This window comes from Heptranchias perlo, chromosome 24 (assembly GCF_035084215.1).
Source record: "Heptranchias perlo isolate sHepPer1 chromosome 24, sHepPer1.hap1, whole genome shotgun sequence".
In the NCBI taxonomy this organism is placed as follows: Eukaryota; Metazoa; Chordata; class Chondrichthyes; order Hexanchiformes; family Hexanchidae; genus Heptranchias; species Heptranchias perlo.
The window spans coordinates 22,265,134-22,288,419 of NC_090348.1; the positions used below are offsets into that span (position 1 = coordinate 22,265,134).

The following is a 23,286-nucleotide window of genomic DNA, read 5'->3' on the forward strand; positions in this document are numbered from 1 at the left end:
CTATGGATCAAAAAGGTGAGGAACAAAAATTAAGATTTTTATTTTTTTTATCAAGTTGGCTAGATGCAATTTCTACATCCTGCTGACATTCCACAGCTTTCCTTTGTTCTTCCGTGGTAAACAGTGGTTATATGGTGAATGCTGTTCTCTGTACCATTATCTGTACAATTGTGTAATTGTGACAGGATTGAATTTTTGCAGCGTGACTTTTACAACAAAGACACAGTGTGCACGTTTGTGCAATTTCTTTGATACATTTTTTGACTGGCTTTTAAAAAACAGGCCTTTTGGTTAGAAATTAAACTAACTTGCTCTTATCAGGCAGCTAAAAAGATGTAGAAAGGAATGAATCTGTAGATGGACAAGATTTGCTCCAACTGCATTTGCTGCTGAGTAGAGTAATCTGTGTTTTTTCATGCTATTGTAGAGTTATAGGGTGTATATATATTCCTATTAGGACTTGATTACCATGGATAACAAGGCAAAAAAACTTGCATTTATATAGCCCCTCATCACATCTCAAAAAAAATCTCAAATTGATTCAAGGAATTACTTTGAAGTATAACAACTGTTATGTATGCAACAAAATATTTGCCATTGCTACTGCTTTGTTTAATGTGCAAAGCTGCCATATCTCGAGATAATCATCAAAAACTGAATTTTGAATAGTTTAAATCAAAAACGTAACCTTGGTTTTTTTTGCATTTTAGCATTATTCAGGAAGGCACACTGAAAATAGAATTGTTTGTTCAAAAGTGTAGCTGTATCAACACACTGTGGTAGGACTGAGGTTTTCAATTCCTCACATGTTGAGCTCTGCCTCTTCTCCCAGGACATCAGTGGAGATGGGAGGCAAGATCAGAAGCCATGGGAGCTCATAACACTTTTATGCACCTTCTGGAGGATTACTGCAGAGCAGCATTTCGAGAGACCAAACAGCAGCTCACCCTCCTGCATGACAAAGAAGAGGGAATTATATAAAATAGAAGAGAGGGAGCAATTTTGAAATTGGGTCAAAATATCCCAAAAGATAAATGTCCACTCATCCCCATTAAATGGGAGTAATGATACACCCAAGCAAAATGAATGATAATGCAGTGAGCTAACAGCCTAGTGGACACAGAGGGCTTGTAGTTAGATGAAAATTTATTATGTGCGAACGTGGAACAATGTGGGTGGTGTTTGATGGGTAGCAGAAGTGATGTTGTAATCAGTTCCCTCCCTTCAAGTACTGTCAAATCTACCATCATCAGCCTCCTCTTCAAAAAAAAACCCACCCTTCATCCCTCTGTCCTTGTAAACTACTGTGCCAACTCCAACCTCCCTTTTCCCTCCCTTGTCGTCTGCCAAACCCATGCCCACCTTTCACACAACACCGTGTTTTAACTTCTCCAATCAGGCTTCCGCCCCTGCCACAGCACTGAAACTGTCCAAATTAAAGTCATAAATCATATCCTCTGTGACTGTGACTATGGTGCACTATCCCTCCTCATCCTTCTCGACCTGTCTGCCGCCTTTGACACGGTTGACCACATCATCATCCTCCAACGCCTCTCCTGACCTCTCCAGCTGAGTACCTATCCAGGCATAGCCAGAGAATCTCCTGCAATGGCTTCTCTTCCCATCCCAGCACCATTATCTCGAGTCTCCCAAGAATCTATCCTTGCCGCCCCCATCATTTCTTATCTACGTGCTTCCCTTTGGCAACATCATCAAAAGACATTACGTCAGGTTCCACATGTACTCTGACGACACCCAGCTCTACCTCACCATCACCTCTCTCGACCCCTCCCCTGCCTTTGTTGTCAGACTGCTTGTCTGACATCCAGTCCTGGATGAGCCAAAATTTCCTCCAATTAAATCTTCGGCCCCCGCCATTAACTCTGTTCCCTAGCCACTGATTCCATCCTCCTCCCTGGACAGTGTCTCAGGCTGAACCAGAATGTTTGCATCCTTGGCGTCCTAATTGACCCTGAGCTGAGCTTCTGACCCTATATCCTCTCCCTCACAAAGACTACCTACTTCCACCTCTGTAACATCGTCCCCAACCCTGCCTTAGCCCATTTGCTGCTGAAACCTTCATCCATGCATTTGTTACCTCCAGACTCAACTATTCCAATGCTGTCCTGGCCGGCCTCCCATCTTCCACCCTCCATAAACTTGAGTTCATCCAAAACTCTGCTGCTCATATTCTGACTTGCACCAAGTCCTTTTTATCCATCGCCCCTGCTCTGACTGATCAATACTGGCTCCCAGTCCACCAATGCCTCGATTTTAAAATTGTCATCCTCGTGTTCAAATCCTTCCATGGCCTTGCCCCTACCTATCTCTGTAACCTCCTCCAGCCCTACAACCTTTCGAGAACTCTGCCTTTTTCCAACTCTGGCCTCTTGTGCATCCACCATTACCTTTGCCGTACAATTGATGGCTGTAAATTCAGCCATCCAGTACCCTCCATGAGCCTCTCTGCCTATCCATGTCTCTCTCCTCCTTTAAGATATTCCTTAAACCTATATCTTTGCTCTGTCCTAATGTCTCCTTCTTTGGCTCAGTGTTAATTTTTGTCTGATTACGTTCCTGTGAAGATGTTTTACTATGTTAAAGACACTATACAAATGCAAGTTGTTGTTGTAACTCCCTAGAATTGAGTAAAAGTAAATATTGAAGTGAAACTGCTTCCAAAGCAGCTTTTGGAATTATGAACTGATAAATTCATTCAAATGTATGTACATGTCTTATCTGTGCAAAGCAGTTTTAGTACCCTGACCAAATGCCCTTATCATTCATTAGAAAAAAATAACTTGGAGGCAGCTTCTAGTTTGAAAAGAAACAAATGTTTTATTAAAGCAGACATTCTTAATGGGGATACTTTCAGCAAGTACAGTTAAGTCTTATGTATATCGTAAAACAAAATAAATGCCTTGTGGATTCTGCTGAGCTCCATTCTCTGCACTCTACTTTTTTTCCTTTGCTAATCCCTGCTGTTCCTTAGATCTTTATCTGTTAATTTTTGAAACAAGTTTCATTCTTTCCTCGATTTTCCTTCAGTTGTCTCTGGAACAGTTTTCTCAAAGAAGACTCTGATACTTTGGGCTCTAATTGATGAGGAGAAATTCACAGAACTGAAAAAAGAGATTGACAGTAGACATGATCCTTTAAAGTGTTGCATGGCATGGAAAGCATAGACGGAAACATGTTCTTTAACTTAAACTGTGGCCTCAGCACTAAAGGACATGAACACAAAATTGGCAACCCTTAAGCCATCCTGAAAATGAGAAGAATTTTCTTTTGTTAAAGAATAAAAGACAGGCGGAATAGATTCACATCAGAAGTGGTTAATGCTGTATCAATTAAATCCTTCAAAAAGCACTGGATCAATACCTGCTTAAGGATGGAGCTGAAGATTATAGAGATAGCTGTAGACAGATACAAATGATAAAATACTCTTAATTCCAGTCTTGCTGAGACCATGGAGATATCAGCCGTAGGATAACTGGTTTGGATCGAATGGTGTAGATTATGTTATGTTGGATTAATATCCTGGAGTTTTACTTTTGGGAGTCAAAGATAAATTTTATACTTAAAAAAATATATATCTTTTTTAAAGATAGCTGGGGCTTGAAATGTGGAAATATCACACTGGTGAACTAGAGGCTGCTTTTCTGAGGTTGTGGTAAGGCAGCACTACAGCAAAAGCTTTCTTTTGTACTTGTCATATTGCTATACCCAAACCAAGGTACCTGATAGTGACGTAAGGCACAAAAGTGGAAAGACAGCTTGTTCCCCAGCATTAACAATCCTACCTTGATGAGCATAAAATCCCCCCCCCAAATTGTTTTATCATCTTTGTTTTTTCAATTTCTACAGAGTTAAGAATATTTTTATTGAAATAGTATGGTGATGGAAGAGTTGCTGAGCCAGAAACTGTGAGGTGTGAATTAGACACACAATTTAAATGACAAGCGTGCCAAAGGACCGAGTTAATCATTATCTTTACTGATAATTCAGTTCTCTATACTGTCAAATTAAAATATTCAAAAAGCAAACCAAATGGCAGAAATGTATGAAAATGCTGTTAAAATTAATAATTCTCTTTAAGCGGTTTGTTTGTGGTGACCTCGTACTCTTAGCATGGCAAAATTAGGCTGACTTCGGAGAGTCTGCACTTGGGTGACGGGGGATAAGGGCTGGAATCGTTATCTGCAGTTGCTTTCACAAAGAATAGAAACCATAGGTGACAGAAAGATAAACCACAGTGGGTGCTGCCCTGTTGCAGCTTTAATGTAATAAGTAGATGGCTCAAACATTTCCCATTAAATGGTTGTCGAGAGATTTTTAAAGCTATACCACCCCTGTGACTTATGTTAACAAAATAGCTATTTAGAATAGAAAAAAGATATTAACTGAAACCAGTATTTAAACATCCAAAAAAATGTGCAGTCCCTTTATAATGTACACTGCCCATATAATTTTCATTAGTTAAATGCTCATTATTGCCAGTTACATTTGCAGTTAATCATTCAGGAGGAGCATCATCACACATCAGCAACACTTAATGCATTGGCAGGTGTCATCCATAGTAGTTGCTGCCAGGCATAATACTTACTTAAACTGAATGAAGGTATTTTACAACATTAACATCTATCTGTATGATCAAAGGTTTTGCATCTGATGTGTCCAATATGTCTGAATGTTGCAAAACAAACCAACTGAAACATACAAGATTCTGAGGGGACTCGATAGGGTAGATGCTGAGAGGATGTTACCCCTCATGGGGGAATCTAAAACTTGGGGGCATAGTCTCAGAGTAAGGGGTCGCCCGTTGAAGACAGAAATGAGGAGGAATTTCTTCTCCCAGAGGGCTGTGAATCTTTGGAATTCTTTACCCCAAAAAGCTGTGGAGGCTGAGTCATTGAATACATTCAAGGCTGAGTTGGACAAATTTTTGATCAGCAAGGGAGTCAAAGGATATGGGAAAAAGGCGGGAAAGTGGTTTTGAGGTAAAAATCAGATCAGCCATGATCTCATTGAATGGCGGAGCAGGCTCGAGGGCCCGAATGGCCTACTCCTGCTCCTATCTCTTATTGACTCAATTTTCACATTAACAAAAAAGCAACCAATCAAAAAACACTTATTTAATTAGATCTCAAAGAATTCCAGTCACCAAAAAGGGAACCAATTACATCCCTGTTTTTTTTTCAGTTGCCATATTGGTTTCCCAACCACTAAAAATAAAACTTATAACATAATAAACATGTAAAAGAAACAATTCTGAAAACAAAAACCCAGAGTTTACCCATCCCATCTTCTAATATCTAAAATAACCTTCCCTCACAAAGTGCTTCCCTTCTCTCTGAAGCCTTAAGCGTGCTTTCTGCTCTGTTCCATAATGTGGCTCTTTAAGCTGGGCGTTAGGTACTGATAGTTTTGAAGCCTCTGTGCTTACATGATCTCAGTCTCTGGCTTTCCTTCCACACATTGTTCAGGGCACACGCACAACTTTTGGAGCTCTGCACATGTGCCCTGTTCCTGGGTGCATATTTTATCTTTTATTATCATGGTCATTGTTTCTGCTGCTGGTGTGACTGCCTCTGCTTTCTTCTCCCCACTGTGGCTGCAGTTGTCATCTGTACTTTGGAAGTAAGGCCAAAGCTGCTGTTTGAGCTCCTAGTTTGGCCATACCATGTTGTGTACTGCTAATATGTCTGCTTCCAATAGCTTTGGTGTGCCTGCCATCCCACCCACTCCCAAACCCCACAAGTGTTTACAGACCACAGATTACAGTACCCTTGAGTGTACTCAAATTCCTGTCCCCTCGAGTATTCCCAAGGCTTCCTCAAAAAACTCAGATCCTGTCTTAAATGTTCCCAGATCCTCCCTAATCAAGTAGTTGAAGATCACACCTCCCCCAACCTGGTACTCACAGATCCCCCACTTCAGCCTCCCTCGCCCCCTGCTGAGTGGTCCCAGATCGCATCCTCCCCCCCTCACAAAAAAGAAACTTCCATTGATCCTAAGCTCCAGACCTCAGGTTGTTTAGACCCCTTCCCCTGCTTTTACTTTAAAGCTCCAACCTCTCACCCACTTTCTCATAGTCAAATTGGGAGACACACAGAACAGATAGGAGAGACAGAGAAAAGACTTACAGAAAGAATGAGAAAAAGAGTCATACAAATACAGAGAGAGATATCACAATGAGCAAAATATGTGAGAGTCGTACAGAGTGAGAGAAAGGGAATAGAAGGCAAACAGAAATACAAAGGGAGTGACACAACAATTTGAATGCACTGTCCAGTGAGGCAGTGAAGGTGGATAGCATGGAAACATTCAAATGAGTATTAGATAAATATTTGATGGAGTGGGCAATTGAGGAGCATTAGCTTTTGGGAGCAGCCAGGTAGACTGCAGAGTCTGACCTGGTCTATTACCTTACATTCCAGAAAGAATTAAAAAGTAGGAAAGAACAAGACGGACGGCTGCAAGAAGAGCAATTTTATTTTTCCCTAAGAACAACACTACAGGAGATTAACCAATATATTGTAAAATGTAAGCTACTGATGTATGACTTCAAGGCAGTGACATTATCCTGGAGTTTGTAGGAAATTCCTTATTTTATGTGATTCTTGGACACTGGACGAATAGTCAAGCAAAGGGAGTCACCCTCACTCACAGTAGTTTCGTTAGTCAAAAGTAATTATTTAATGATGTTATCATTCATACGAGCATTCATGATGCAAAATCAAACCATACAAATGACTTTCCTTTACAAAATCCCACTGTACACTTAATAATTCGCAACGTTATTATGTAATGACTTAACAATTCATACACACATCAGGCAAATCATTAATACATATACAACCTTTAAACCAAGGATTTTTCTCATCGGGCCTGAAGGTTGATCAGCTCTTCAGAACTGGCAGTCCTCTTCTTGCGTGATGTTCAACATGCAGTGTGCGTTCCTTGTGACTGCCATGGGGTAAAGGAAAGAGACTGTTCTTCTCTCAAAGTCTTCCTTTTATATTTTTTACCATTAGGACGCAGGATTGGGGAGGGTCATTCTTTTTGTCCAATCGCTTCCTGTTGTTGTGCCACAATCATTAACATACTTCAATGATTGACAGTTTAGGCTTTGATCATGTGACTGGAGACCCTTTGATGTAGAAAAGATCATGGGCTCAATTTTCAAAGACAAGTCCGGGTGCGTTGGGGGCGGGGGGGCAAAGAAAATCACAAAAATCCGGAGCGGGGACGAATTCCGGCTCCAACCCGCCAACTTCTGAGTTTCACACAGACACATCTGGGTGCGTGCGCTGCTCCTGAACCCAGAAGTCCCGCCGGCAATTAAAGCCGGCAGGATGATAATTAAACAAGCAAATGTACCTCATTGAGCTACTTAAGGTACTTTATTTCTTACATATTGGCTACTTAAAACAATTTTCAACTTACCTGGGCGACTTTCCCACGGCTTCTGATTCAAGGGCCAGATCAGGCAAAAATAAAGTAAATAAATGAAATAAAATAACATTTCACAATGTAAAAAAATAAATAAACCTACCTTTCAAACGATGTCACCTGCAGCACCCTGCTCCGATGTTCGATGTCTCTCCGAGGTCTCCCCCGCCTCCCCCCCCCACCACCAATGTCACACCGAGGTCTCCCCACCCCTCCCCCACTCGCCCCCTTCCCCCACTGATGTCTCTCCGAGTTCTCCACCCCTATGATGTCCGATGGCCCCCTCAATCTTTGTCTCCCCCCCGATCTTTGTCTCCCCCACCCCCACTCTCTTTTGCAGCGGCCGATGAGGTCTCTCTCTCTCTTACACCCCCCCTCCCACCCCCGGCGTCGCATCTCCTGTCGGCAGCCAGCCAGCGATCGCAACCCATCTACTTGCCTTCCAGGTTTAGCACCTGCCAATCACCTCCACCGCCTCCCCCGCTGCCATCCCGCTGCCCTTTGAAAATTGACCCCCCCATGTGCTTGAACGATGGGTTGTAAAAGGCCCCCTTACATTTCTGTGCCCAGACGTTCTTAATTGTCCTACGTCTCCAATTTTGATTGCTTCAATGGCGTCAAATCCATTCCTTATACCATTTGACCATATGCTGGGTGCAACACTGTTTGATGTTTAACAAATCCCAGTTCTTTTGAACAGATTACCAGATAGGAACGAGAGTCCCATGTTTTTTTCACACCTATCATTGCTTTCCTGATCCGAAGCCTTTGATGTATGCGTTTGTTGCCTTTTCTTACATTACCCCCTGCTGTATTGAAAAGCTTGTGCTTCCAAAAGCCTATGAGTTTTGAAAACATGACAATGCTTTAAGCTCGATATTATCCATCTAGCTTATTTATTTAATAATCTAGATATCTACTCGCAGTACAATGTCTTCGATCCTGAAACTCAGACTTCTCCAATGCCATCAGCATCAGTGAGAGAAAAACAGGATTTGTGAGAACACAGTTTACCACATTACTGTGTTTGCAGGTTTTCAAATGTCTTTGTTTAAAAGGGGTACGGTTAACCCTTTCCTTCAAATGTCTTTTGTTAAAGGGGTTTTGAACCCCACAAGTTCAATTGATGATCATTCATTTCCTCGATCATTCTTGCAGTTTATGTCATTGCCTAAACCCTTAGTGAGATTACTCGTATATCATGCTCGATTTAAGAGATCGTTTGCATCACATTTCATTTTATCCACAAACTGAAGTTCCGCTCCAGTTACTTACCGAAGTTTGCTCACGTTTTGATCACTGATAGTCTGATCATTAAATTTCTGTAACCACCAACAAATCGTTTATTCATCATTGATGATGTTGCCATCTCTACAGTGGCCATGCCATTCCTGGTGCTTAAACAATCCATGGGAAGTTGTGGACAGTAAACACATTGGGCCGATTTTCAACTGCCAGCCGTCCAGTTCTTGCCTGAAAAGCAGACGACCAGCAGAGGGAAATGTAATGGGCACCTTGAACACCCATTTGGCCTCCTGAATCAATTTTCAGGCAGGTCTTTAAGTGGGCACCCAGCACCCCCGCCCAAAACAAGCGAGAGGCTGTTTCAATGTTAATTTACTCAAGTGTACAAAATGTTTTGAACCCTACCAACCTATTGCAATGCAGCTTATTAAACAGTTCATTAACAACTGGAGCCAAATATCACTTTAAAATATAATTGATTCCTTGAAAAGTAAAAAGTAACAGCTTACAACCTTTATTTTAATTATCAGAAAGTTACCTTCCGCTGTCAGCTGTGGCTCATTAGTAGCACTCTCGCCTCTGTGTCAGAAGGTTGTAGGTTCAAGTCCCAATCCAGAGACTTGAGCACATAACCTAGGCTGACACTTCAGTGCAGTATTGAGGGATTGCTGCGCTGTCAGGGAAACCCTCCATGTGTTTGTCATTTCCCTTCTATTATTGTGTCTTTTGGATGAGACATTAAACTAAGGCCCCATCTGCCCCCCCTCAGGTGGCTGTAAAAGATCCCATGGCACTATTCGAGAAAGAGCAGGGGAGTACTCCCTGGTGTCCTCGATAATATTTATCCCTCAACCAACATCACTAAAACAGATTATCTGATGATGGTCTCATTGCTGTTTGTGGGACCTTACTGTGCGCAAATTGGCTACCGCGTTTCACATTACAACAATGGCTACACTTCAAAAATACTTAATTGGCGGTAAAGTGCTTTGGGACGTCCTGAGGTCATGAAAGGCATGATATAAATGCAAATTTTTTCTTTCCTTTCTTTGATGATGGGTTCAGAATTTGGTGCACTGCTTTGAAGCCATTTGGTTTTAACTTGAGTATTGCAGTAAATGTAGAGCAGTAAATGATTACTAACCACTGCAAATTTTACTATCTGTCTCAGTCATTGCTGGCATGAACAGGTGGGCTGAATTTTTGCTGCTCATCCCTGTTCTGTGGAACAATAGAGTGTGTCAGCTGCCCTCAGATCTCAGGAGACTTCGAAATGCACAGCAGTCTGGGTACAAACTGCCGACAGAGCAATTATTATTATTGTTATCAATTTGACAGAATTCAACAATTTTTAAATTTTTTTTTGAACAATTCACCTTTCACCAGGACCCTGTTACTAAGGAGGAAGATATATTTCGATCTGTCTGCTCTTAGCTAGTGGGTTGGCAAACTTCATCCAATGATGGAATTTGAAGCATAAATCCACTCATTAGGAGCAGGTCTATTCCCAGAGGTGGACAATAATGGAAGTATAGATGCAGTAGCTGACAAAGAAATGATAAACTGGCAGAGAGATATAGTGATGCTACACAATTCTCTGTGTAAGCACAATGTAATTACATATGGCTAAGCCTGTTGTTTTTGTGTAACTATTTCTATTGACTAGGAGGTAGTTGGAGCAAGCCCACCACCCTTCCAATGGAAGCAGTCCAAGGTCTGACCAATTTTCAGGGTCTGGCCTCATTACCATTCTGTAGGTGCATATTTAGAGCAAGCTCGCTGATTAGAGAGGGCTGAAAATCAAGCTAATCCTGCATCATGGTGCGTATAGAAACATAGAAACATAGAAAATAGGAGCAGGAGTAGGCCATTCGCCCCTTCGAGCCTGCTCCGCCATTCAATATGATCATGGCTGATCCTCTGTCTCAATACCATATTCCCACTCTCTCCCCATACCCCTTAATGCCTTCTGTGTCTAGAAATCCATCTATCTCCTTCTTAAATAAATTTAGTGACTTGGCCTCCACAGCCTTCTGTGACAGAGAATTCCACAGGTTTACCATCCTCTGAGTGAAGAAATTGCTCCTTATCTCAGTCCTCAATGTACTACCCCGGGCAGGGTGTAAAACGGGCATCCAACCCAAACCTGCTAATGTAACACCCTTATTTAAAAAGGGTAGTAGGCAGAAGGCTGGAAATTATAGACCAGTTAGCCTAACATCTGTGGTGGGTAAAATTTTGGAGTCTATTATTAAGGAGACAGTAGCGGAACATTTGGATAAACATAATTTAATAGGACAAAGTCAGCATGGCTTTATGAAGGGGAAGTCATGTCTGACAAATTTGCTTGAGTTCTTTGAGGACATAACGTACAGGGTGGATAAAGGGGAACCAGTGGACGTAGTGTATTTAGACTTCCAGAAGGCATTCGACAAGGTGCCACATAAAAGATTATTGCTCAAGATAAAGAATCACTGGATTGGGGGTAATATTCTGGCATGGGTGGAGGATTGGTTTTCTAACAGGAAGCAGAGAGTTGGGATAAATGGTTCATTCTCGGACTGGCAACCAGTAGCCAGTGGTGTTCCGCAGGGGTCGGTGCTGGGTCCCCAACTCTTTACAATCTATATTAACGATTTGGAGGAGGGGACCGAGTGTAACGTATCAAAGTTTGCAGATGATACAAAGATGGGAGGGAAAGTGGAGAGTGAGGAAGACATAAAAAACCTACAAGGGGATATAGACAGGTTGGGTGAGTGGGCGGAGATTTGGCAGATGCAATACAATATTGGAAAATGTGAGGTTATGCATTTTGGCAGGAAAAATCAGAGAGCAAGTTATTATCTTAATGGCGAGAAACTGGAAAGTACTGTAGTACAAAGGGGGTCCTAGTGCAAGAAAATCAAAAAGTTAGTATGCAGGTGCAGCAGGTGATCAAGAAGGCCAACGGAATGTTGGCTTTTATTGCTAGGGGGATAGAATATAAAAACAGGGAGGTATTGCTGCAGTTATATAAGGTATTGGTGAGACCGCACCTGGAATACTGCATACAGTTTTGGTGTCCATACTTAAGAAAAGACATACTTGCTCTCGAGGCAGTACAAAGAAGGTTCACTCGGTTAATCCCGGGGATGAGGGGGTGGACATATGAGGAGAGGTTGAATGGATTGGGACTCTACTCATTGGAGTTCAGAAGAATGAGAGGCGATCTTATTGAAACATATAAGATTGTGAAGGGGCTTGATCGGGTGGATGCGGTAAGGATGTTCCCAAGGATGGGTGAAACTAGAACTAGGGGGCATAATCTTAGATTAAGGGGCTGCTCTTTCAAAACTGAGATGAGGAGAAACTTCTTCACTCAGAGGGTGGTGGGTCTGTGGAATTTGCTGCCCCAGGAAGCTGTGGAAGCTACATCATTAAATAAATTTAAAACAGAAATAGACAGTTTCCTAGAAGTAAAGGGAATTAGGGGTTACGGGGAGCGGGCAGGAAATTGGACATGAATTTAAATTTGAGGTTAGGATCAGATCAGCCATGATCTTATTGAATGGCGGAGCAGGCTCGAGGGGCCGATTGGCCTACTCCTGCTCCTATTTCTTATGTTCATATGTTCTTATTCCCACCGGGCGGGTTAGGTTAAAATTGGGGCATTTATTGTTTCAGGAGGATGGTTCTGGAGGGGACTAACACCCTCCATGTGTTTGCCTGTCATTTCCTTTCCACTCTTTGTTCTGTTTCCCAATCTCCACACTCAACTGCTTTTCATTCTACCTTCCTATTCCCACTTCGCATTCTAAACTACCTGTCCTCTATGTCTTCTGTCCATGCCCTGCATGCCGTCCATTATCATTCACTTTATTATCATTCATTATCATCAAGCACTGTTTTATCTCCCTTTCCTTTTCTCTTCATCGAGAAGAAAAGAAATAATATTGTGCGATGGGGGTATCAGAGCCTCCTTTGTGCAAATGAAAAGACTATTAAGTGTTTATAGAGCCTTCTCAGTTGTGCTGCTGTTAGTAAGATAGCCCCAGCTCTTAATTGCTTTTCCTTCCAACTCTTAATTGCTTTTATTGCTGGACAGGATGAAGGAAATGGGATGGTGCTGAATTGTAGCACCATCAACTGGGAATGGAGTTGAAGAATGAAGTAGAGACACAGGGGCCAGGCTGGGTACAGATGCATGAGAGATTTTAGGAGGTTGTAATGCTTGGAGATCAGAAGAGGGAGAAATAAGCTCCATGAAATCTGAAAGCATTGGTAGGTTGCATCTTGGCCTTTTGGCTAAGAACAAGTGTAGGATTTGTTCTTATCAGTTTAATATCTGATATATCTGACACATCCCCTATCTGGGGACCATATATTAAAATGATTTTTGGAACAGTGAATCCTGGAATAAGGTGGGTTTGGCAAGTAGGTTTACATATTCTTTAAAGGGGACTATTAGTTTAGGGACAAATACTTATATATTTAAAACACTTATTTCTTAACTTAGCCCTTTTGAGCTTCACAGTAGAAATCTTTGGGGATGGATAGCATAATAGATGCAGGTTAGATTTTTTTTAAAGAGATGAACACTACAAAACTCTGTGTGGCTCATAGACATGCCCCATGGGGATCTCACTGCCGCATGTCACTGAAATGCCTAGGCATTGAAATTGCTCATCTGAAATGATAAACACACTTGATTCTGCAGTGAAGCCTCAGCAGGGGTGAATAACAAAATGGTTGGTCTTTATTTTTAAATAGAACTATATGGGTTATATACGCAAGGCATTTTCCATTATTTAAACATAATTTTTAATAAAATACAGTATTTAAGAGAGAAATGAGGGTACATGAAGATCAGATAAAACAACATACAATTTCTAAGAGAGGATATGCTCCATTTTCATTCAATATATCAAAATATGAAGTGTGAGATAATACAATTTCATTTTGGTATATTAACAATAAATGTGGCAGCATGTAGCAAATCCACATTTCAGTGACTGATTACCTTTACCTACTTCCACAAATGAAGCCAAGCAAGCAGCTGAATAGCAGATTGTATGGATGCTTACCACTTAATAAATAATGGATTGGCATCAATGCTGTCTTTCCAGCTTGAGGACATGGTGATGATTGAAGGATGAGACCAAAGGTTAAGTTCTTTATTTGTCCATGCTATCTTTATTTATCTTTATTTAGTACAATAGTGTGCATGTATTCCATTGTTGCTTAAATGAATAAAAGCATCGTTGTGACAGCACAGTCACCTCAATATAACTCGACTGCCTATATCAGAAATCAAGACCAATCTTCAAACAAATTTGCGTAATCAAGTGGATTGATACTGCTTTAAGAGAACACTCGAGGTTAAGGCACTATAATGGCCTTATCAAAAAATATTCCACATATATTTAATTTGTTTATATAAAAAATAAAAACTCCTCTGTAAATTTCTTTATGTTTTAAAAATATTCTGCTGGCTGCCTAATTGTAGTTCCCATCTTCATATCATTTCTGAGGCTTGGACTTTGAAACAAGAAAATATAGCAACCCCTTCTTCACCCACTCTTCATTGTTACTAGATTTTAACTCCTGGTGGGAGTGGACGGCAATCTCACACAGGACTGTGACTCAGAGGCCCGGCAGTTAAAATGACCGAGCCTCATTTGAATCCCGCCATCAGTCACTCAGCCATTTCCAGCGGAAAGCAGTAACTGGCGAGCGAGGGAGGGCGAAGATTGGGCAGCCCGGAACCCAGCCGTCCACATCAGGAGAAGGATGGGGTGGTTGGGGGGGTCCTGAGGGTTTTGAGGCTCTAAAGGGGCAGTAGCCCGAAGAAGCAGAGGCCTGGACTTTCCTTGGGGGTCTAGAAGAGCACTCCTGCTCTTCTGGTGCCCATTAAGGAAAATTCTTTTGTTACTTGCCTTAATGGCCTCGCTGGCTTCCTGACAGGTTCACCTGGCGATGTTGCCACGCCTAGCGCCTCACTCGAAAGGATCCCATGTACGTCATGGGACCACAATTTGCATTTATTAATGAGGCTCTCGCTAGACTCCGGCGGGAGGCTCATCTGTCGCCAAAGCCAGTAGTGGTAAAATCGCAGGTCGGCAGGAACGGAGTGGAAAATGGAGCCCCTCTATTTTAGCTGGTTCTCCAATCCTTTCCAGCCAATCGGGGAGAGTTAAAATTCTCCCTTTTATTTCTTGGATGAATACTAAAAGCAAATGAAGGGTCCTGGAGAATTATTTTTAAGAATTATGTATACATATAATAGGATAATTCAATGACTAATCTCATTTCCCTACAATAATAACATGAAAATATATAACATCATCTTACATCCTTTCATCAATTTTAATGTATTGTACGGCCTACAAATGATTCGGCCAACTTTAAAAGAACATGATTCCTTTGCTGCAGAAGTTGCCTACGTTTATTCAGCTGTTCAGATTTAGACAGCACACATGGTTATCATATAGAATCATAAGGCATCTGTGATCTTGATCTTGAAGAGGGCAATGAATTTTACTTCCGGGTTTCGGGCCCAGCAACCAGCCTGATTGACAGGCAGGCTGGCTGGCTGTCGGGCGTGAATCAGAGAGTAAGGAGGGAGAGATGGTGAGCCGTGGAGGACATGGGGGGTTGGGGGCTGTGGAGGACATCGCAAGTCAGGAGGGGATCACATCGCCAGAAGATCGGAGGACGGGAGAAGTCGGAGCTATGGAGGGGTCTCGGCCATCGGGGGGAGGGGGATGTCGGCCATCGGATGGGGTCGGACATGGGGTAGGGTTCCAACATCCGGGAGGTGGGTTCACCATCGGGGTGGAGGGTCCTTCATGGGGTGAGGGTCGGCTGATCGCGCCAAGTGAGCTTGTTGGGCCTGGATGAAGCACTACTCCTCCTCCTGGCCCACAAGCATAGAAACATAAAAACATAGAAAATAAGAGCAGGAGTCGGCCATTCGGCCCTTCGAGCCTGCTCTGCCATTCAATATGATCATGGCTGATTCTCTATCTCAGTACCATATTCCCGCTCTCTCCCCATATCCCTTGATGCCTTTTGTATCTAGAAATCTATCTAGCTCCTTCTTAAATATATTCAGTGACTTGGCCTCCACAGCCCTCTGAATGAAGAAATTTCTCCTCATCTCAGTCCTAAATGTCCTACCCTGTATCCTGAGACTGTGACCACTTGTTCTGGACCCCCCAGCCAGGGGAAACATTCTCCCTGCATCCAGGCTGTCTAACCCTAGCAGTGCAATAAAGGGACTCACCTCATGGATCCGGCCCTTCCCACCTGCCTTCACCTGACGTGAATTAGAAGCGATGGGAAACACCAACAGCTATGGTTAAATTCATTTTACATTTGTAATACACAAAAAATTAAGTGCCTCAACTATCACAGTGAGGTACATTGCCCCTTTAAGTATTGGCTGGCCGGCTTTAGGAGGAGACGGGATATCCAGGTATCTGTTGCATGTGCGCATCTTAACGCACCTGGTTAAACCCGGAAGTGGGCGTGTTGGAGCCAGGATGTGGTCCCGCTCCAAAAATCAACTATTTTTATTACCCACCCGTCCCCAGCCCACCCGTCCTTGGGGGTTAAAATTACCCCCATAGAATGATATAGCACAGAAGGAGGCCATTTGGCTCATTGTGCCTGTGCTGGCTAATTGGAAGAGCTATCTACTTAGTCCCACATCCCTGCTCATATTTTTCCCCTTCATGTAATTATCCAATTCCATTTTGAAAGTTGCTATTGAATCCGCTTCCAATGCGCTTTCAGGCAGTGCGTTCTAGATCATAAAAAAAAATCCACGTCTTTTGCCAAATGCCTTAAATCTTTGTCCTCTGCCGACCCCCCTGCCACTGGAGACAGAGTAAATAAGGAGAAGCTATCAAAATCCTTCATGACCTTGAACACCTCTTATCAAATTTCCTCTTTTTGCTTCTCTGCTCTAAGGAGAACAACTTCACCTTCTCCTGTCTCTCCACGTAACTGAAGTCCCTCATCCCTGGTACCATTCTAGTAAATCTCTTCTGCACCCTCTGTAAGGCCTTGACATCCTTCCTAAAGGGTGGTACCCAGAATAGGACAAAACACTTCAGCTGAGGCCTAACCAGTGATTTATAAAGGTTCACCATAATTTCCTTGCTTTTATACTCTATGCCTCTATGTATATAGCCAAGGATCCTGTATGCTTTTTGAACAGACTTCTCAACTTGTCCCGCCAGCTTCAAAGACTTGTGTACACACACCCCCAAGTCTCGCTGTTCCTGCACCTCCTTCAAAATTGTACCATTTAGCTTATATTGCCTCTTCTCATTCTTCCTACCAAAATGTATCACTTCTCACTTCTATGTTAAATTTCATCTGCCATTTGTCTGCCCATTTCACCAACCTGTATATGTCCTCCTGAAGTCGGTTACTATCCTCCTCATTGTACAGTACATTTCCGAGTTTCATGTGATCTGCAAACTTTGAAATTATGCCCTGTATTATATGATGGACTGTCATTTAAATAGTAAGGAACAAAATGTTGTTGATGTAAATTATTCTTTATTCCTTTCTGTAAGATTTTAGCCAGTGACTAACGTGGATTTAAAGGGCTAGGAAAGAATATAAGTATTTGCACTCAGAACAATTGCACAAATGGCATTTTTACTATTTCAAAATTTCACCACTGCTAGAAATTGTGCTGATGCATCACACTATATCTGGCTACTTTCCATTTCTTTGCATCGGTCCATAAACCATTGCCAAAATTGAAGAAAATAAGACCAACGTGATACAAACCTTAAGCTGCTCCCATTGCCACTGTTGTCCAATTGGAAAATAAAACCAAGTCCCAACTCTGTAAGGATAGGAGCTCAGCTTTAATAAAAGAAAATCTACTTTTTTTATATAATAAAAGGCAATTCATCTTGTTGGATTTTGCAGCTCTCAATTCCTCTTGTGTGTAGACAACATTAAGGCAAGGGTAGACTTGTGTTTGTCAGGAAAAAGTCTGGTCTAATATACATTGACATTAGCAATGTTTTAAATTCAAGTTGTGTATAATAATCAGTACTTTGATAGCCAAGGTTAAAACCACATAAAGCAGTATCAAGCTTACTATCTATTTCTTCTCAATGTTTTTAATAATTCCCACTGTTATTACAAAAAAGCTTTTGGATGTTTTGTTTTACGTGCAGCTATTATTATAATTACTAATTATAGATGATTCAGTTTACTGGAGCATTCGTGAGTTTGCAAATGATTTGAGTCTTTTTTACGAGCAATTCTTCAGCTTGGACTTCTTAAAGTAGCAATTAATCATCTTATCCTCATGTGATAATGAAGTGATGGACTGTAAGTGTTAGTATCATGCCAGGAGTCTGACAGAAATATGGGAAGTATCAAAAGTTATGTTGTGATGCAGCTTGTGAAAAGTGTTTATAGGAAGCTCGCCAGTCTAATGGTTAACAGGACGTTGCGTCCTTACAGAATCCCTAGAGGAACAACATCAATCTGTCGACCTCTGCCAGAGCTGCAGAGAAGGTGTGGTTAAACTTTCTGCTGATATCAGTGTCTGCACGATACAGGTACACAGGTCAGTTAGAATCCTTTAGCTTGTTGGTGCACAAATTGAGACACAGTCAATCATGGCAGGGCATAAAAGAAACACCATGCTGCAGAAATGTCAGCTGAAATCAAAATACATTAGAAGGCTTTTGAGTGGTGATCTGATACTTTTCAAATATAGTTTACATCTGAATTAAATAATTACTGATTGCACTTCAATAAATTGATGTTACTTGCAGAGGTCAGGATCCTGGACCAGTGGATGGTAGATTTGTGAAGTATTGTCACCGCCAGTCTCCTTTAGTGTTTCTGCTGTCAATAGCTGCATGCTCATCCTGAGGGGAGATGGGGAATTTTACTTTCCAGTCACTTTACTAAGACTGACTGAGTTGAAGCAGTGGGTAACAACCTTCCACTGGGCAAACTTTTCTGTTCGTAGTTCCGCACAAAAAGAGAGAAATTCCTCTGCATAACTTCTAGCACATGCATTAATGTATAATAATTGTAATTAGCAGTATGTGCTTATTTTGAACATGAAAGCAGCAGCTGAGAACAGCAGATGCTCAGGTATCCAGGCCAAGGTACTCCTCCGCTGCTAATGTTCAGTGGGATCAGTACTCATTGTTGCAGAGGATAGGTCAGGTCTGTTGAGAGCCATCCACCAAGCGTTTCTCCTCCTTCAAATAATATGGACAGTGTGGAATTTATATATAATGGAAGCACCATGGCTGTTTCCTGGATTATGGCCACTGGTGTGCATGATGTGGTCAGACACTACCTGAATATTAATTGACTGCAAACCCTTTCTCTTCATGAAGGCCATTAGGTTGATGTGCAATGCTTTGATCCTAACATGGATATCGTGTGCAACTCTTTGTACTAGAGGGAACCCTTCTCTCCAGTGAAAGCTGTGCGTCCTGCCCAGCCTGTGTGTTCTTTCCATGATGAAAGTGTTGACCTTTGTAAACACACCATTTATCACTTCCCTGATACATGTGTGCACTGCAGACTGTGTGAAATGGCAGATATCTCCTCTAGTGGCTTAACAGGATGCAACGGCATGAAAGCTTCCTACTATGTTAACCTTCACTTCAGTCAACAGAGCCATCCTTGATCCAATATAACGTCAGATGTAACGTGCAGATCAATGCAGATGGTTAAGAATGAAACAGCCCATGTCCATGTGCAAGTCTTGGGGTATTGGAGGGTGTGCCCAGAATGTCTTGGGGGTCATTGCATCTTCATTTATTGGCCCCTCACGTTTTCCTCTTCTTCATTTCAATTATTCAGCATGCTCAATACCCCCAAAGGAATACCCATCCCCCCTCCCCCCACTTTGTAAGGTGCCACTTCAAAGCAAATAGAAACCAAAAATAATGAAGAAAATGTGTGACAAAGCCATGTGCTGACTTACCATTTTTAATTTATTGCTCCTGACTCTCCAGTGTATTACTTACAGCAACCCAGCGGGGGAGATCTTGAGCTATGGCAGCAGTGGTGAAGGATCATGTTGGGGTCTGGGAGGATTGGAGGTCTGTTGGAGTGTAGAAAATATGGGGAGGAGGGGTTGTGGAATATGGTAGCACTGGGGTCGCAAAGATGGGCATGAATAGCATAGATGCCATTAAGGGGAAGCCAGATAAGTACATGAGGGAGAAAGGAATAGAAAGATATGCAGATAGAGTTAGATGAAGCAAGGTGGGAGGAGACTCTTGTGGAGCATAAACACCGGCATAGACCACTTGGGCCGAATGGTCTGTTTCTGTGCTGTAAATTCTATGTAACTTGGTAAAATGGGAGGAGTCATGGGGTGTGGGGGAGGCTTTGGGCTATGGAAGAGTTGAGGAGGTTATTGAGTGAGGATTTTTATAGATTCAGAGGTTGTTAGGTTAGTGATGAGGTGTGCAGGCAGTTTGGGCTGTTCATGTTATTTTTTTTGCTGTGTGGTACTTAGTAGCTTAGCAGAAAAAGTCATTTTGTGTATAATTTTGTAAGCAGACACTCGTGTTTCTCAATTATCTGCACGTACTCCGAAGATTACCTGTCCACGGAGAGAAGGCAGCGTTGTAGAAAGTTAATGCTGTGATTCAGGGGGGCTGGTCCTACAGTGTCAGATAATTCAGGGTCCGTGATTCAGGGTCCAGGGGCAGATATTTGAGATCCACACATGTGAGATATGGGGGTGAAAAGAAATAATCAGAAGCATTTATATATGGGATGGAAATGAAAAGGTATAAGCGAATATTCTACAACAAAATAGGAGTGATTTGCATGCTCAGGGATGGGAATGTGTGAGTGCCCTTAAATGCCTGATTGTGGGTAAACTGAGATGAAGAAAGTTATTTTTAATTTGGAAAAAAAAGTAGAAGATTGAAATTGGGTGATTGAGGAGGCTGGTGTGTGGACACATGGGGCAGCTGTGCAGTTGGCGTTGATATAAGGACCAATTATAGTCTAACCGGCTTTTCAGGGAGTCTGAGACCTCTGAAGAAAAACATTAATGAAGATATTGAAAGCAAGAAAAAAGAATTGTCCAGGCAAGGCCAAGCATTTTAGTGTGTTCAATTCTTTGTTTAAAAACTGACATATGGAGAAAAGATGGATGCAACTGGTAAAGGTTTCTATTTTTCTTATTTTGTGAGAAACTTTATTTTCAATCTGGGATATTTGAATTTGTAGGAAAGAAAATGGGCAAGCAGGAGGTTTTTGGTGGAAAGATTATGTTCTGTTTCTGTGACCGATGTAATTATTCTTTTTATTTCAGTGTGACAACCAAATTATGACAGAAGTGTCTCACAGGAAGCGTGACAATGCAGACAGCTGCACAGATTTTGTAACAATACATAAGGAAGTGTTTTCCTTACCCACTGCAGATGGATAAATAAATTGTTATTCATTTTGAATTCTCAATAGAATGTGATAGTCCAAGGAAGACAAGTTGCTGCACTGAAAGAAGGAAATTTTTATGCAAAGAGCTATCGTTTTTGAATTCTCAGTATATATAAAATGAGACGCAAATGCTATCATTATCTCTCAGCAGCTTCACTTTCTCTGAAGAAAAAGATAATCACTCAAAAATAGTCTCAAATTTATGCCCCAATTTGTTTTGAAATCATTTAGAAAAACAAATCCATAAATGCTTCGGTAACATTAGAAAAGTCATGGCCTGAGATGTTGCACTGAGAAAATCATACTGATTCACGCTGCAAGATTTTCCACCCTGCGTATTGACATCGTAGGACCCCTATTAGTCTGAGACCAGTGGCCACTTCATCTACCGTCAAAACCATCAGTATTAAAAGCAGAAATCGGCAGGAACGGAGCGGAAATTAGAGCCGCTCCATTTTAACTGCTCACCTGCTCCGTCCCCGCCCAGCAAGGAGAGTTACATTCTCCCCACTGTATTTTATGCATGATGTAATCAGCCATTTAATGAGTACCTGAGTTTCTGGTTCAGAGTATGTTTTGCCTGAGGTAATTGCAGTTCTCCGAGAATTGTACTTTGAATGCCTAAACTGCCTGTAAACTAATACTTTATTTTTGATAAGTTTTTATCATTTAAAAATAAACTCAAATAGATTTATTTGAACAAAAGCTCCCTGTTGACATTCTGAAGAGACAGGTTGCTTCAACCAGTGGAAGAAGTGCTTTGAAATGGTTTGTAGCTTGCTTTTTCTCCATGAAAGGCAATAACTGTTCTGATACAGGCAGTCTTATTGGAGTATTGATTGCAGATGTAATCTAAAGGGAATGCCAGAGCTTTGCAAAGGCTTTAAAGTGTCTGAAAAAAATCCTATTGGAGGTTCTGTATTCTTTCTGAAATTTCCATAGAGATTGCCATAGAAATATTTGATATCGGCATGCATTTCTAGTATGTGACATTTGGGTACTTCACATTTTCAGTGCTGGATCTTTGAATGTTGTAGCTTGCCTTGAAAAAACCAGCAGCATAATGATAAAAAAGTACATAAGCATCACTTCTGGATAAGGCCAAAGCTTTACTATTATTTTCAAATTGTTAAATAGCTGAAGAGCAGAGAAGGCATAACTGGTCATCTTTCCTTGAGAGCCCAACTTCTGGTCTGTGTGATTTCCACTGCCTGTGAGTTATGCCTTCCCCCTCACTCCCTGCTTTCCATACTGTACTATTTGCCTTCTCTGTACTAGTTTATAATCAAGTTAAACCCGTCATCCTCTGACAAAAACATTTTTAGCCATTAGGGTCAGCAGACGAATTTCACAAAATAATCTGTCAACTTAAAAAATTTCAACAGGCTGGTTAGTAAGTACAAATATACAACTGTCAAATCTGATTGTCCAATGGTAGACTTCATGGGGGTGAGTTTAACCCCCATGCCTGGTGGAACCGGGGCAATAGCAGAGTTAAAATGGAGGTAATAGACTTACTGACCAGTTCCTGCTCCACTGCCATTTTTCCCCGGACCTTCCGCTGGGCGGTCAAGGCCTGTCTAAATCAGGCGACAACCTCATTAATCTATGCAAATCGAGGTCCTGTGACATACATAGGAGCCTGATGCAATTTAAACTGCCTACTGGGCGGAGCATCTTCCATAGATGCTCCACTTAGTAAAATCCGGTGGTACAGCAGAAGAGGCCTGAAAAGCTAGGTGCTCAAATTATCTTTGTGGGACCAGGAGGAGCAGGATTGCAGATGCTCCGGGCTTCCCCTACCCGCCACCACGATTGCAACCGCACCTACCTCTTTCCTGCAGGTCAGCCTCCAGGCTGCCCAATATTGCGCCAACTGCATCGGGACGCCCGTTTTGTGCTTACTGCCCAGCGCATCAGGTCTTCTGCCAGCACTATCAGACAGCCGACTGGCGGTCAGCCCCTGATAATTAAAATCTACCCCCACCTTGTGAACTACCATTGGATAATCAAACAGAGTAGCATTCTGTATATCGCCCACCTCCTGATAAAGGTTTTAAAAGCTCTGTTTTTTTTCATATAATTTTTTTTTCTTTCTCAAGAAACAAAATGAAGCCACAGAACACTTGAACAAAAATTCAG

General features: G+C 41.8%; 1 pseudogene; it reads left to right on the forward strand.

The window, feature by feature from the left end:
* The first annotated feature begins 12,964 nt into the window (after positions 1–12,964).
* On the forward strand, positions 12,965–13,146 carry LOC137341912 (U2 spliceosomal RNA; annotated as a pseudogene).
* The last annotated feature ends 10,140 nt before the right edge of the window (positions 13,147–23,286 follow it).